The sequence below is a fragment of the Miscanthus floridulus genome, chromosome 8 (assembly GCF_019320115.1).
Source record: "Miscanthus floridulus cultivar M001 chromosome 8, ASM1932011v1, whole genome shotgun sequence".
Classification (NCBI taxonomy): Eukaryota; Viridiplantae; Streptophyta; class Magnoliopsida; order Poales; family Poaceae; genus Miscanthus; species Miscanthus floridulus.
The window spans coordinates 206346462-206359045 of NC_089587.1; the positions used below are offsets into that span (position 1 = coordinate 206346462).

General features: G+C 49.4%; 1 pseudogene; it reads right to left on the bottom strand.

The window, feature by feature from the left end:
• Nucleotides 1-955: 955 nt before the first annotated feature.
• On the bottom strand, nucleotides 956-12098 carry LOC136478028 (U4/U6 small nuclear ribonucleoprotein Prp31 homolog; annotated as a pseudogene).
• Between the last annotated feature and the right edge of the window lie 486 nt (nucleotides 12099-12584).

Here is a 12584-nt window from a genome sequence, read left to right on the forward strand (position 1 = left end):
CGTTATTTCGCACTGACACTCACGATCGTCATAATCCTCACACACTGTGAACATCCACTGGCAACCTATGTCAATCAAGATTCGCCTTCTGCAGTCACACATAACTAACACCACCCGTATAAGTAATTCTTGGGGTCTCCTTTCATATTGCATAGATAAAATGCGTATAGCAAGTCTATATGCGTATTTTTTCAAACTGATGTTGTTAAGTACAATCTCAGAAGAGGATAAGATAGATGATGACTCTGTTCCATTTCCTTGTGATATTGTGTATAACAATGTTCATCTATACACACACATGCTGAAGGTAGTGGCAAACATGGTGATGCAAAGAGATTAGAGTATGAGTGTAAACATATATTGGTGGGCAAAGTTTAGATAACATTGAGTGCAAACAAGGAAAAAATGTCTTTTTTTACCAAACAAAGTAGTAGAGGGTCTTACAAGAAAGAGAGTAATTTCCGTTCTTGGAAAAAAAAGGTAGAACTTTGTGCTCTATTGGATCAATTTGCGTCCATAGGTGTGTGTTTTCCCACTTTCCATACGTCTATTGGAGACCGGGTTTTATTCATGATGATTCTTGCTGTCGTGGCTCCTGACTCCTGAGGCACGAGAAGACGAATCCGATTCGACAACTTAAATATGGACGAGGGATGTCACGGTATAAGTACTGCGTGCAGCCGTGGAGTAACCAGTACAGATCGTTCCAGCCTTTCATGAGCTCACGTGAAAAACAAAGTCAGGACACGGCCGCACGGCCTCACTGGAGGCACCGAGGCAGTCCAGCTACAATGAACCGTGCCCACTGCCCACTCTGATCGGTCTATGCGACCAAATTTCGACAAAGCGCAAAGCCAATCAATCTGAAAGACAGGCGTCGTATGCGCAACAGACTTCGGTACGAACGGCAATCCATCACACGAAAGTTGGCCCCTGCCTGGATGAGAAAAGTTCGTTGGCTTCTAGTCTGCAGAGGATAAGAAGATGCACATGGCTCACTGCAACCAGTGCGTCAGCGTTCTACAGTCCTCAGGGTTCGTTGAGCAACTTGATAAGTGCTCCACCAGGGCCGCTGTTCCAAAACTGTGGGCGCTCACAGATTAAGATCGGATTCTTTCACGCCAGCATCACAAATGGTTTTGGAAGCAGAGCAAGGAATGGTCCAAAGAAAAGAGTGACAGTTCGATTTGTATAGGCAGCACATCATCTCCTGTTGGTTGTCTTTTCTGGGGAAAAAGAATCGCGGGTAGAATTTTCTCATGTCATAGTTCATCGCTGAGGAAACCAAACAAGGTTCTATTGGTGGCAACGGCAAGTAGCCAAGTATACATCTACTAGATCTACCACATGGAAATGCAAAGCATGCTAGCAAAAAGTGGTAACCTAAGGATAATATTGCACAACTGAGGATCAATATCTACATTGAGTGAGTGAAAACCATGATCAAGAATGCTATCAACCTGATTTCCATATGTAACACCCTTTGGACTATGATGACTCTGTGAAGATGGGGGCAAATGAACTGATTCCTTCAGACCTTGATCTTTGAAAATGTCCCGGTGTCTGAAAAATAGGTGCCTTCGGTTATGTCACCACCTTGGGCGAATGGATTTGACAGCTCTATTCCCTGTGGGAAAGAAAATCATCAAAAGCTGTATGTAAACTGATAGGACCAAAGATAAGGGAACTGTAGCGATCATAAGCACAAATAAGAAAGAACATAGAAGTCAAAAGCTACACCTATAATCAAACGACTGAGCATAAAGTGAACATTACATAGATGCCAATGCTAAGGGCGCGTTTAGTTCCCAAAATTTTTTAGGTTTGGCTACTGTTGGGTTACTGTAGCACTTTCGTTTGTATTTGGTAATTAGTATCTAATTATGGACTAATTAGGTTCGAAAGTTTCGTCTCGCGATTTCTCACCTAACTGTGTAATTAGTTTTTTTTTCGTCTACATTTAGTACTTCATGCATGTGTCGTAAGATTCGATGTGATACTTTGGGTGAAAATTTTTGGGAACTAAACAGGCCCTAAGCTGTGTGGTGACGTATAGCATTAAATCGTACAAGAAGTACAGCGTTGTCAATGACTTTGAAGCAAGCAACACGGTTGTCGTTAGGAGGCTATGGTGTGCCGCTCGCATTCTAGGCCTCCCAACGTTACTTGCTGTAAAACTCTTACTTCTCCTTAATTATATACATGCAAAGCATGTTTGCGAAAAAGACTTTGAAGCAAGCAAATTAGAGAGTAGTTCAGATCTGAGAGTTGCTCTTCTTAATTCTTGTATACCTAGTTCCTCCTTGGCATTATATGATTTTCTTCAGAATTATGGGCAAGTCAAACAGTTATTTAAATGGCAATCAGACAAGTTGTAAGCAAATAAACTGAGGTCGTGTACCACTTAAATATAATAGAAAGGAACATTGCAACTCCAACTCAAAGCTCACTTACCTGAACTGGCGTAAATGCAAAACTTGATGTCAACCCCAATCTTGACCCACTACTTTCAGAACTCTCTCTTTGAGTCTGATATAAACATAACATATCAAAATAAATTAATGATGAGCGACATATTGTAGAAAGGGACTGTTAAGATTGGAAATGCAAACAAATAAGCTTTTCTTGAAGAATGTATTCAAGTTCAGTGCAGCATGCACAATAAAGCAGTTTCTATTGGGAATGGTATCCGGTGCAACGGCATATGCTTCCTGGTAAACAATTTCAAAAAATATTATACAAAGACAGTCCTGGTGCAGATCATCAAATGAAGAAATGTCATGCACATGAAAATAGAAGTTAAAAAAAAGATAAAAAGGGAAAGGATAACTGCTTTTTGTTGTAGTTATGGATATTTTTCCTGTATACCGATTCATATGCAATTTTATTATGTAACAAAGTCCGATCCATATTTATTATTTTATATATACAGCATTCCAAACAGTGAGATATAAGTTTGTACAATGGAAAGACACTCCACAATTTGCAGGATCCAATATTTGTCATATGTATAGAATTAAAACTCCAGGGGGAAAAAAGGAAAGACAGATTAAATCACGCACCTTTTAGCAATTTTAGTAGAAAGTTTGCTTTGACAAGCAGACACTCGTAGCTTCCCGCTTCCAGCCTGCCCAAGCAAGCCGTAACCTTTCCTTAAGCCATCACCTAGTAATAGAAATACTAAAGAGTCTTAAAAGGAGAAAAACATTCCAGTTCCCGACAGGGTGGAGACTAAAAAATGCCATTCTAGTGTTCATGTTTTGAGTAACTAACCCAATGTGCTCTCCTCTGGCACGCCAAACTTCATCCGATTCACAAGCTTCATCGTGTTGATCTGTGCACATCTGCACAATTGAATTCCCAGATACAAAAAGGTAAGAGGAAATTAGCAAGGGCCACTCACAGTATATATAATAAAGTAAGTTGGAAAATGCAAATGAGACAAACAGGTAATGCAATCAGGGAACTCAGACACGTGAATGGGAATTATATAGCAATTTTTTACATGAAGTATAATAGTTTTTTTTTTCAATTTGGACATAAGAAAGTTTCAAATAAATTACCTTTCCTTCATTTTCCAGAGCCGACGACCCACTCGTTTTTTTTTAGGCATAGAGTCTGGAATAGGAAGTGGCTTTGGAAGCCTTGCAGGTGGTAGTTGTTGCCACTTTTCAATCTTCTTACTAATTTCTTCTAACAAGTTCTGCCCAGCTGTTCCAGTTGGATCACCTCTTATGGAATCAATCCTTGCTGCTAGTGTTGCCTTTGCAGCTATAAGTCTACTAGCCTGAGGTCTTAAAGATGGAGGTGTGCTTTGAAATACTTCAGTTTGTTCAAGATAACCAATACGAGACTGCATTGACGCAGTAGAGAATCCAGACAGATGTCTTCTTTGCACCGAGAAGCAGCACATTACAAGCGGGCATTTTGGCCAGTGCTCCCAAACCACCAGCACGACTCATCAATTTCGAGGCAACAGCACTGCCAACAATGGCAGCAAGGTTTTGGTGCAATGTATCCCATTCGTCTCTTCAAAAACTCAAGGCCCTGTTGAGTTGCACCCCAAAATGCTAAATTTTTCAAGATTTTCCATCACATCGAATCTTTGGACGCATGCATAAAGCATTAAATATAAATAAAAAATAAAACTAATTACACAGTTTAGACGAAATCCACGAGACGAATCTTTTAAGCCTAATTAAACTATGATTAGACACTAATTGCCAAATAACAACGAAAACACTACAGTAGCATTTTGCCAAAAATTTTGGCATCCAAACTGGCCCCAAGTAGCATCTTCTTTGGAGCTCTGTCACACGCTTCAATAGTATTTACTAAATTATCTTCAGAAAGAGGCTCCCCACTAGTTGTTGATTCTGCCATTGTGATCAACATTATGTCTGCAGAAGGTAAAATACCTTTCAAATCAACAAGTGTTAAGTCCATCTCATTTCCAATCTTCCGGACAACACGGGCATAATCAATTGGATGGTAAACACGGGATTCTAGTAGAGGGTGCTTTAGCTTGAACTTGTCACGTATGAAATTGTGGATTATAGTAATCTCATTGTCAATATCTACTGATAAAGCATTGCAATAAAAAACAAGTTGGTACTCTTGATCTTCCACGATGGCCCCTTGATTGGAATCACTTATACCTCTTTCAAGTGCATCTTCAACTTTCTGTGAGCAACAAGTAAAAAGGGTTTAGAAAAATGACTTATGAAATGAAGAATGCTACAGCTTGTTAGAATAAACTACTGCTTTCCTTGTGTGAACACAGCAAGGGGAGGCGGCGCCGAAAGGCCCCCTGCTGTGATACTACAGCCGCAGCAGGTGCAGGCGCCGCACGACTCACCTGCAACACTGTAGCCACATGCAGAGGCCGGCGCAGAGTCAGTCATATATGTTATCTAGTTACTGTTACAGCATGTGCGCTGTACTAGGACTAGATGGATAGAGTTTATAAATAGACTACTACGGCAACTCAGTAAAGAGAGTTCAGACTTGCCATCTCCCATACAGAGCTTCGACCAATGCTGGTGTCTTGTACTGTGTGTGCATGCTCTATTCTCCTTTCTTCTTCAAGCTCTATCCATAGTGCGTGGGGACGGACAACGCTTATTCGTGGTCGGCACGGTTAGGGGTGCTCGACAACACTAGCGGGTGCTCGGCAAGACTGGTGAGTGGTTCACTCAACTGAGCCGGTGATCCTATGGGGCAACAAGTGGTATCGGAGCCGTACAAGCGCCGTCGCCAGACTAACTGCTAACGATGACGGACGGTTTAGAGATGGGCGACAACAGTGGCACTGTTGTGGCTGCCCAGCCACGATTAAAGGTCGTTGTTCGCACAGTGCGGGAGGTCAGCGGCACCAGTTGACCGACGCTGACTCGCACCAACTATGGAGAGTGGTCGGTGACCATGAAGGTCAAGCTCAGAGCCCGACGGCTATGGAATGTTGTTGACAAGGGCACCGACAATGAAGAAGATGACATGTCAGCGTTGGAGGATATCCTCGCTGCTGTACCGACGGAGTACAGGGAGCCGTTGGGGGCGAAGAGCTCGGCTAAGAAGGCGTGGGAGGCTATTGCGGCGATGCGCGTCGGTTTCGACCGCGCAAAGAAGGCGACGGCCCAACTTCTGAAGCAGGAGTACGCCAACCTCAAGTTCAAGGATGGTGAAATGGTGGAGGACTTCTCTCTCTGCCTGCAGACGCTCATCAGCAAGCTGAAGAGCCATGGCGTCACCATCGACGAAGAGGAGGTGGTCTCCAAGTACCTCCACTCCGTACCGGCAAAGTACATCCAGACCGCTCTCTCTATAGAGACGATGCTGGACTTATCCACCCTCACCATTGAGGATATGATAGGCCATCTGTGGGCGATGGACGAGCGCCTAGAGCAGGTGACAGCAACGAAGGACAGCGGCAAACTGCTGCTGACGGAAGAGGAGTGGGCTGCTCGGAAGAACTCCGGGAAGGCAGCCTCCTCCAGCCGCGGTGGCGATAGCAAGCGTCGCGGCAGGGCTTTTTTGGAGAAGAAGCAAGTCGACCCCAACGCCTGCAGGCGCTGTGGAAAGATGGGTCATTGGGCACGGGAGTGCCCAAATCGCAAGCGGGAGAAGAAGGTTGAGGCTCATCTGACGTAAGCTGATGATGAGGATGAGGCCACTATCCTGATGGCAACGTTCTGTGCACTGCACGCCATCAAGGCTGAGGAGAGGGAAGAGGCGATGACGGTGGAAGGACCTGGGAAGGCCCTGAAGACTGTCAACCTCGATGAACCTCGCGCCCAAGTCCACCTCGGACGTGTGGACGCCGACCAGGAGCAGCGGTGGTATCTGGACTCTGGTGCCAGCAACCACATGACGGGCTCCAAGGAATCCTTCTCTGAGCTCGACGGCGATGTTACCGGTACGGTGAAGTTTGGTGACGGCTCAAGGGTGGCTATCCAAGGGCGTAGCACCATCATCTTCAGGTGTCAGAACGGGGAGCACCGCGCGCTAACAGATGTATATTACATCCCGCAGCTGCGTTCCAGCATCATCAGCATTGGTCAGCTGGATGAGCGCGGTAGCGAGGTACTAATCAAGGATGGAGTCCTTAGGATCAGGGACCGCGAGCAGTGACTTCTCGCCAAGGTGAAGAGGTCCCTGAACCGGTTGTACCTGCTCGACCTGAAGGTAGAGCAACCGGTGTGCCTGGCGGCAAGGCACTCCGAGGAACCGGGGATATGGCATGCCCGGTTCGAACATCTCAGCTTCGACGCGCTTGGTCGGCTGGAGAAGATGGTCCGAGGGCTACCCCACATCAAGCACGGAGACGAGCTGTGTGACAGCTGCCTGGCCGAGAAGTAGAGGAGGCTACCATTCCCAAAGGCGGCCAAGTATCGCGCGAAGGACGCTCTCGGGCTCGTCCATGGCGACCTCTGCGGGCCGATCACGCCTGCTACAAACGGTGGTCGGCGGTACTTTCTCCTGCTCGTGGATGATTACAGTCGCTACATGTGGCTGCAACTCCTAACGAGCAAGGACGAAGCAGCGACGGCGATCAAGAGGTTCAAGATGTGCGCGAAGGCCGAGAGCGGCAAGAAGCTTCGCGTGCTGAGAACTGATCGTGGCGACGAATTCACTTCGGTGGAGTTCGCTGCGTACTGCGTGGATCAGGGTGTGGAGCGACACCACACCGCGCCGTACTTGCCACAACAGAATGGCATGGTGGAGCGACGGAATCAGATGGTGGTCGGCATGGCCCGATCCATGATGAAGGCCAAAGGCATGCCGGGAAGGTTCTGGGGGAGGCAGAACCACGCTCCGACCAAAGCCCTGATGGGCAAGACACCGTTCGAAGCTTGGTATGGGCATAAGCCGAGCGTGTCCTTCCTCCAGACATTCGGCTACATCGGCCACGTCAGGAAGACGAAGCCGAACCTCACCAAGCTAGAGGACAGGAGCACACCCATGTTGTTCCTGGGCTACGCGGAGGGTACCAAGGCGTACCGGCTCTATGACCCACGCGGAGACAAGGTGCTTGTCTCGCGACGTCGTGTTCGACGAGAAGGCGGCTTGGGACTGGAGCAGTCCGAGCAAGGGGAAAGCTGGCAGCTTCACCAATACCTTCATCGTCGAGCACTTGGTCATCCACGATGGTGGAGACACTGGGGAAGAGGTGCCGAGCACTCTGGGAGGAGTGCCGAGCACTCCAGTGGTAGAGCCAAGCACTCTTGGGGCAGTGCCGAGCACTTTGGGAGGGATGCCGAACACTCTGGGAGGAGTACCGAGCACTTTTGGAGGGATGCCGAGCACACCAAGAGTGGTGCCGGGAGGTTCTGCAGTGGTGACGACCACTCTAGGACGGGTGCCGAGCACTTCTGTGGTGGAGCCAAGATGTCTTGCAGTGGTGCCAACCACTCCAAGACTGAGGCTGGGCACTCCTACAGTGTGGCCGAACACTACAGGAGTTATGACGAGTTGTCCAGAAGTAGTGTTGAGCACTGCAACCAGGGTACCGAGCACTCGATGTGCTATGCCGAGCACTCCGGTGGAACAGAGAACTCCATCAACGCTGATCGAGTTCGCCCCATCTCCAAGTGACATCACTGAGTTCGTGGACGCCTACCACGAAGGTGAGGAGGTGTGGCTCCACAGGCTGGACGACATCGTCGGCGGTACAGGACCCTCAAGACTGGCTGGTCGGCTGCTCAATGACGCAGAGCTGCTGCTCGTCAGTGTAGAGGAACCACCCACGTTCGCGCTGGCCGAGCGGGACAAAAACTGGCGACGGGCGATGCTAGAGGAGATGAAGGCGATCGAGGAAAATGAGACATGGCAGCTCGTCGATCCACCTCTAGGATGTCGTCCGATCAGCCTGAACTGGGTGTACAAGGTCAAGCGAGACGAGCTCGGCGTCATTGTCAAACACAAGGCGCGCCTCGTCGGCCGAGGCTTTGTTCAGCGCGAGAGCATCAACTTCGAAGAGGTCTTTGCGCTAGTAGCGCGCATGGAGTCAGTTTGTTTGCTACTAGCCTTGGCAGCAGCAAAGGACTGCGCGCGTCCATCACTTGGACGTTAAATCGGTCTTCCTCAACGGCGAACTGGTGGAGACGGTCTTCATCAGGCAACCTACAGGTTTCGCTGTCAAGAGAGAGGAGCACGGGGTGCTCCGACTGCGCAAGGCGCTCTACAGGCTGCGGCAAGCCCCACGAGCATAGAACGCCAAGCTTGACGCCACGCTAGGCGAGCTTGGGTTTCAGCGGTGCACAACCGAGCACGCGCTCTACACGCGGCGACGGGGGAAGGAGCTCGTCGGCGGCGTGTATGTGGACGACCTGATCGTCACCGGCGCGCGCACGGAGGACATCAACGGCTTCAAGCGTGAGATGGCGGCTTGTTTTCGAATGAGCGATCTCGGCGCACTCTCCTACTACCTCGGCATCGAGGTGAGATAGAGGAAGGAGGAACTCACGCTCGGTCAGAGCACGTATGCCTCCAAGCTGTTGGAGAGGAGCGGCATGGCTGAGTGCAAGCCATGCGTGACTCCGATGGAGGAGCGGCTGAAGCTGACGAAGGCCAGCACCGCGGCAAAGGTGGATGCAACACTCTACCGGATCATCGTCGGCGATCTGCACTACCTAGTCCACACGAGGCCGGTACATTGCGTTCGCCGTGGGCTACGTCAGTCGCTTCATGGAGGATCCCAGAAAGGATTAATGGGCTGCGGTGAAGCAGCTACTGCGCTACGTCAAGGGGACGGTAGATCATGGGATCATCTTCCCAAAGACCGACGGGAGTAGGTTGCAACTCACTGTGTTCAGCGATGCAGACATGGCGGGGGACATCGACGGATGATGGAGCACCTCTGGCGTGCTCGTCTTCCTCGGGTCGGCCCCAATTTCATGGCTGTCGCTGAAACAGAAGGTGGTGGCGCTATCTACGTGCGATGCAGAGTACGTAGCGGCGGGCACAGCAGCGTGCCAAGTTGTGTGGCTGCGCCGGCTGCTGGGCGAGCTGATCGGCGTGGAAGCTCACCCACCAGCACTGATGGTGGACAACCAGCCCGCCATCGCCCTCGCGAAGAATCCGGTTCTGCACGACCGGAGCAAACACATCGACATGAAGTTCCATTTCCTCAGGAACTGTGTCGATAGAGGACAGATCGTCATCGAGTTCGTCGAAACTGGTCGGCAACTCGCGGACATCCTCACCAAGCCGCTCGGACGTCTTCGACTCACGGAGCTGAAGGAGATGATCGGTATGGAGGGGGTACAAGGGATAACAGTAAGTTTAGGGGAAGAATTGTAAGAATAAACTACTGCTTTCCTTGTGTGAACACAGCAAGGGAAGGCGGCGCCGAAAGGCCCCCTGCTGTGATACTATAGCCGCTGCAGGTGCAGGCGCCGCACGGCTCACCTGTAGCACTGTAGCCACATGCAGAGGCCGGCGCAGAGTCAGTCATGTATGTTATCTAGTTACTATTACAGTATGTGCGCTATACTAGGACTAGATGGATATAGTTGTATAAATATATTACCACGGTAACTCGGTAAAGAGAGTTCAGATTTGTCATCTCCCATACAGGGTTTCGGCCAACGCTGGTGTCTTGTACTGTGTGTGTATGCTCTGTTCTCCCTTCTTCTTCAAGCTCTAGCCATAGTGCGTGGGGACGGACAATGCTTGTTCGTGGTCGGCACGGCTAGTGGGTGCTCGACAACACTAGCGGGTGCTCGGCAAGACTGGTGAGTGCTTCACTCACCTGAGTCGATGATCCTGTGGGCCAACACGGCTTACATCAGTAATAAAATGATTTAACAAAGCAGAATAGACTATCCAGTGTTGTCAATTAAATTAAATATCGATAGGATCAACACTTCAGCACAAAAGACAAATACATAAACACAATTCTCTGAAATACAACAAAAAGAAGATAATTTTAGACGTTACTTACATTCTAAGATACACCCATTAATATTTGATGAAGAACTATTTACATCATGGAAAGTCCATTTAACTGGGAAGATAAAATATGTGAACAGAACTGTTAGTACAAGAGACTCAATTAAAAAAAATGTTTTATGCCGTTTCCTATCCATTCATTCAGTTGCACGAGAAGCTTTCATTTCAAAAATTATTCAGCTTATGCATTGATGGGTAACAATGGGCAGCCCCATTTGAAATCTCAGGGTGCCTTCAACCATATACTAATTTAATTACAGTTAACCAGAAATGTAACAAGGGGGAAGACATGGATTTCCAAGAAATAGCTGGCTTACCTGCATTATGTCTTTATAACGTTGCGTCTTCTGAAGTTTTGAGACACTATCAAGATCAAGAGATTTCGGGTCAGGGACATTATCATCAGCATCCTCTTCCATGTTTCCTGCCTCTGCATTTTCAACTTCCTGAAATAAGTGCAACATGTCAGTAATCAGCCAACAAAATGTGCTACAGTGTAAGAATCCTTCACAGGATAGAAATGAACTCACAGGATAGTCTTCTCTATCCGACAGATCATCAAGATCCGCCATGAAAGAATCAGCAACACTAGCCTGAAGAAGCCGTTAGTTGGCAACTTGTAATTTTGTCAGTCATATTGGTAGAAGAAAAAAATGTAAGACTCACCAAATACTGGATGTGGTGGATGCAATAGATTAAAAAGGAAATCATATCAGAATGCCCAAGTAAGTTATTAAACTGGATGGGTTAAATAGATATCATAACATGACCAGTCCAATCCAAGTATCCAACTATACAACTACGGTAGCACTTGAACCAAGCATACCAAGCACAAGCGTGTGATAATATCTCGGCTGGTATCACACATTCTACAGGGCAAGTTGCAGGAGGCTAGAATTGTTTCGATTATGAACAATCTCACCTAAATCCAAATTGTAAATGAAGGGTTTACGCTCCCAAATTCAGCAAAGCATACAAACAAAACTACAGTCAACTAAAGCGAAATCAGAAGTTCAGAACCCCTAGGAAGTCGGAACATTCCAGTTTCAGAACCTATAGTTCCCCGCTATCTCCAAGCACAAGCAGCGTACGTTATGATACGCGAGATCAACAAAATCCGCAAGCGCAGCCTAGCAGAAAGTAACCGCAGCACAGCATGTGCGACCGAACTGGTCCAAATGAGGTAGGAGGAAGTTACCATGACTGGAGCGGCGGTGCAGCGCGCGTCCCCTCGACGAGCGGGCAGGCGGAGGCGAGCGCGCCGGTGCTGCGAGAGCACCGGATCACACTGCAGCTAGGGCCTCCCCACGGCCCGTACGCGCGCACGGCTCCGGCGAAACCGAGCGAGTCTTCACAGCGGGTCCGAATGGTCGGTTTGCGACTCGCGCGCCGTACTCGTACCACCTGTGTACTTTTTTATCTGGCTCGACCTCTACGCCGTACTAGGTCGGTTGGAGTAGAAACGAGTTCGGAATACGGCTGGGCCCGAAGCCCGAACAAGTAAAGGCGCCGAGGAGCGGAAGGCCCATTGCACAACAATGGGCTAAGGTCTCTACGTGGACCGCAGGTCACGGCCGTACGGCCCATGTATGAAGCAGGCTGGGAGGAAAGGTTATTTCTGCGTCTCCGTCAGCGGTGCCTTGTGATTGGCGGTCTCGTTCCCGCACGCATGGATGGCCTAGCCCGCAGAGGGAGGGAGGGAATCGGCCGTCGGCGCTGGAGAGGAGATGCCAGGTGCAGCCCCCCGGGACGACGGCAGCGGCAGCGGCAGGATTCCACTGCCGCGTCGGTGCGGGCGACCCGATCGATCTGGGAGATAGATATGGCGATGGCCGCATCGCATGGTACGGCAACGGACGACGACGCTCAACCGCCCGTACAGGCGTACACACTGTGACCCTGGCCCGCCCCGCCGGCCACTGGCCCGGGGCCGGGTCCGGGACGTCAATGCCGGCGCACGGGGGCGGGCGGGCGGCAGCTCCGCGCATGCGCATCGCCCTTGACTAGTACGAGTACCAAACTGAACGGAAGGCGCGCTGGGGCTGGGATCGACGTGCCCATCAATTCGCCGGTCGTCGTCGTCCTCCGTCGCCATCGGCGACGCAGGGTATGGTCGTGGAGTAAGAGCGGCC